The sequence below is a fragment of the Nannospalax galili genome, unplaced genomic scaffold (genome assembly GCF_000622305.1).
Source record: "Nannospalax galili isolate Female #2095 unplaced genomic scaffold, S.galili_v1.0 scaffold180, whole genome shotgun sequence".
NCBI lineage: Eukaryota > Metazoa > Chordata > Mammalia > Rodentia > Spalacidae > Nannospalax > Nannospalax galili.
The window spans coordinates 3,750,733-3,754,670 of NW_008348199.1; the positions used below are offsets into that span (position 1 = coordinate 3,750,733).

Consider the following 3,938-nt stretch of genomic DNA (forward strand, 5'->3'; position numbering starts at 1 on the left):
CTCTGGGACTTCTCTGCTGAGGAGATGATATCCCTTCAGGCCGTGTCCAAGAAGAGATCGATGAAGTCTTAGGGCAGGCACGGACTCCAGTGATGGAGGACCAGGCCCGCATGCCCTTTACAACTGCTGTGATTCACGAGGTGCAGCGATTTGGGGACATCGCGCCACTGAATTTACCACACATGACATCTCGTGACATTGAAGTACAGGGCTTCGTCATCCCCAAGGTAGGCATGGGTCCTCCTCCCCTGCTTGGCCTCACCCAGAAGTTCTACATCCTAGATTTCCAACAGACTGACACTACCAACGTGGTGCATGTACACTGCAGCCATTGCCCGCACAGTCCCTCGGTAAGTGGGGTGACCAAAGTGAGTCCAGGGGATTGAGGAATCAGTATACACAGAGAGAGGCCATTTGGGCAGCCATGGAAGCCTTATCACAGGACCTTTTCCTCACATTCGTGAAAGCGCTGAAAGTTAGATGAAAGAATCCAGGTGTGTGAAGGTAGAGTCTGTGCATGTAAACTTAGTGGTCGGGGTCCTGGTGTCCCCATCCCAGTCCATGTTCACACCATGTGTCTCCTGCCAGGGCACGACACTCATCACCAACCTGTCCTCGGTGCTGAAGGATGAGAGCGCCTGGGAGAAGCCCCTCCAGTTCCATCCCGAACATTTCCTGGATGCCCAGGGCCGCTTCCTAAAGCCTGAGGCCTTCATTCCATTTGGCGCAGGTGATTAGGGGGGCCCAGCTCCCTGTGCCTATCCCATTGTGCCTTGGATGTTGAAGCTTTGATCAGGCCCAGACTGACTGACCTCTGCTCTCCCCAACAGGCCGCCGCGCATGCCTCGGGGAGCCGCTGGCCCGCATGGAGCTCTTCCTCTTCTTCACCTGCCTCCTACAACGCTTTACCTTCTCGGTGCCCCCTGGACAGCCCCCGCCCAGTGCCCTAGGCATCTTCACAGCGCCGGTTGTCCCAAAACCCTATGAGCTCTGTGCAGTTCCACGCTAGTAGGAACACCAAATCCAGTCTGGCTCTCCAGTATCAGCTGAGAGGTGAAATAAACCAGTTTTTAGCTGCTACTTAGTTGCCTGCTCCCCCCTCATCCTGCCTGGACTGGATCTTCAGAGAGCATTCTGAAATCATCCTTTACCCACCAGGTTTTGCTCTTCCAGTGGACAACTTGATCATTATTTCAAAAGTGTGTAGTCGGCCAAGACAATGTACCAGGCCTGCAGTTTCAACACTTGAATGACTGAGGTGGAAAGAATGTAAGTTTGAGTTTACCATGAGTTATATAGAGAGAGTGCGAGGGCAACCTGGACTACTTGGTTAGGTTCTGCATAAAAAAAAAAGGGAGAAAAAGAAACCAGCTGTTAAGAGAGTCAGGGAGGAATGAAAGAAGGAGGTGGAGCAATATGGAGGAAATGGAGGAAGAAGTAAAGGAGACAGTTGTACTGACGTCCACTGAGTCTTGGGAAAGTGTGGTCTTGTGTTAGGAATCGGCACCATCCCTGGCTGAGTGACAGAGTGATGGTAGATCCCAAGACCCCCAGGTACCATGAATTGCTGAAAGGACTCGGACTTCTAGCAAAGTTGTAGAACTCACAGATCACAGTAATTGCCATAAACAGAGAGAGGAAAGTCAGCATAGTAGAAGGGGACAGAACAGAGTCCATGGGGATGGCCTGTTCCTTGCTGTCCTATCGGAGGCCATCGGTCCAGAGGGGAGAGATTCCAGCAACCGTGTGACACATGTTGTTTGGATTCTCATTGTAGGGCACCGAAGGATCTGGACACTGAAAATTTGTTCTGATCGATGTGGGAGTGGTGGTGTGATGAGTTCTGGAGGTATAGAGCACCCCACAAGGCTGATGTGGTCTCCACTTTCTCTGAGATAAGATTCCCAGGTCCCACCGCACTGACTAATGTATTATTTCATCAAACATAGCACTGCTATGTACAGACACACTTTTATTAAAAACAGTTTCTGCCTGATATTCTTTTCAATCAGAATGTTAGTGAAAATCTCCCACAGTTCGTAAGGGATCAGATGTTTGTTTTTGAACACGTGAGACCAAGCAACTCCTGTGTGGACATTCTTCTGATGTCTACAGGAGTCAACATCATTTTAGCATTCGTCTCAACACACCACCTATTTTCTGGTGCTGGAGCTAAGCCCTTGTGTCAAGACACTATGGTGCAATGAACCCCACCCCCAGGCTCTTGCATTACTTTTAGGAAGTTCTAAACCAAAGTACTTGAGAGAACTCAAAGTAGGAAAGATTTATTTCAGCTCACAGGTGTCTCATGACTCTGCATCTGCAATGGCTTCTTGGTGTCTCCAGGGTCAACCAGGCTTCCCCTTCACAGGCTCACGCAATGGCCTATCAGGACCTTCTTTATGTAGGAAGTCCCAGGTGCACCCTGCCAGGCCTCAGCATCTCTCTAAAGCCACGAGGAAGAACCAATACTCTATCCATGGTTTACGTTCAAATCTCTAGGCTTCTCCTTAAAGGCTTTAATCTCCTTATCTAAGAGAGCCTCTTCTTCAGCACATACCTTGGCTCCACAACAATCTTGGTGCTCTTTCCAATGTAAACTGTACATTCTGTATTTCTTTCTGCCTCACTTGTTCTTTTTCATTGTAGATCTCCATAAGATTCACCATTAATAACCATGCCACCAGTTCTACTTTAAAATGTATTAAAGTCTCCTCTAGCTCCAGAAAGCTATTAGGCTGTGGGTAGAATCCATTCAGACTGCCAAAATATCCCAGTTGCTGCTTAAGTGCAGCAGGCCCTAGCAGACAGTCCGACTGTGGTAAGACTCGGGCCTCATCTTTCAGTTTTCCTCATGACTAGAACATCCTAACTACAGGCCTCTGGCATGAGAAGGACTGTGCTCTTTATATCCCTAGTAAGATGACTGTGGTCTGAAGACTTGACCCAGTAATAGGCAGAAAGTGAACAAAGGACAGTGGTCTCCATGTGACAAGGACCTGGACCATCCTCTACCTCCAAAGATTTCTCAACTTCTCATGATGGACCTATGAGACGAACAGGTCATAGGTGTTACCTCGCTGACGAGTCTGTGACCTCAAACCTGCACTTGAGTTTCACAGGCTCCAGCTCCCTTCCTCACCCACACAAGCCATTTCAGTGGCACTTGCCGCCACAACCGGGAGCAAGGCCTGCAGTGCCAGTCAGCCCCTCATGTTCTGCCGACCATGGCCTCCGGGAAGGGCTTATTCCAGCCTTAGGAAATGTCGTCAAGCCCCTTCAATCTCTGCCTGTGTAGTACGTCAGGCGAATAGTCTATGCCTCGTGACAATACACCTTGGACCAGGGTCCCTGGACAGCTGCCCACCATGCTTACAGTGTCTAGCACAGCATAACCACTATGCACAGCTCCTGTGGTGCTCAGCTCCCAACCTTGATGCCGCTTCTCTAGGTAAGCACCCGGGGAGAGATGAAGGGGCAGAGATCTAGTCCTCTGAGGTTGATGTACCTGTACTCCTCTGGGCCCAGGCTTTACAGTCTAACTCACCAGTACACACAAGAGTTAGGATCAGAGTAGAGTTCAAAGGGCAGCAAATGGTGCTGGCAAAACTGGATCTCCACCTGTAGAAGAATGAAACTAAACCCCTATCTTTCACCCTGTACAAAAGTCTATTCCAAGTGGATCAAAGACCTCAGTGTAAAGGCTGAAACCCTGAGTCTGTTAGAAGAAAACATTGGCACAAACATACAAGATATAGGCATAGGAAACCGGACATCAATTGCTCAGGAAACGAGGGCAAGAATCAGCAAATGGGACCTCATTAAACTAAAAAGCTTCTGTACATCAAAGGAGGCAATGAGGGAAGTGAACAGAAAACCCACAGAATGGGAGAAAATCTTCACCAGCAACACATCTGACAGAGGTTTAATATCCAGAA

At 49.0% G+C, this 3,938-nt stretch overlaps 1 pseudogene; it reads left to right on the plus strand.

Annotated features, from left to right (window-relative positions):
• The window catches only part of LOC103743451, a 17,953-nt pseudogene extending 15,957 nt beyond the window's left edge, over nt 1–1,996 (plus strand).
• The last annotated feature ends 1,942 nt before the right edge of the window (nt 1,997–3,938 follow it).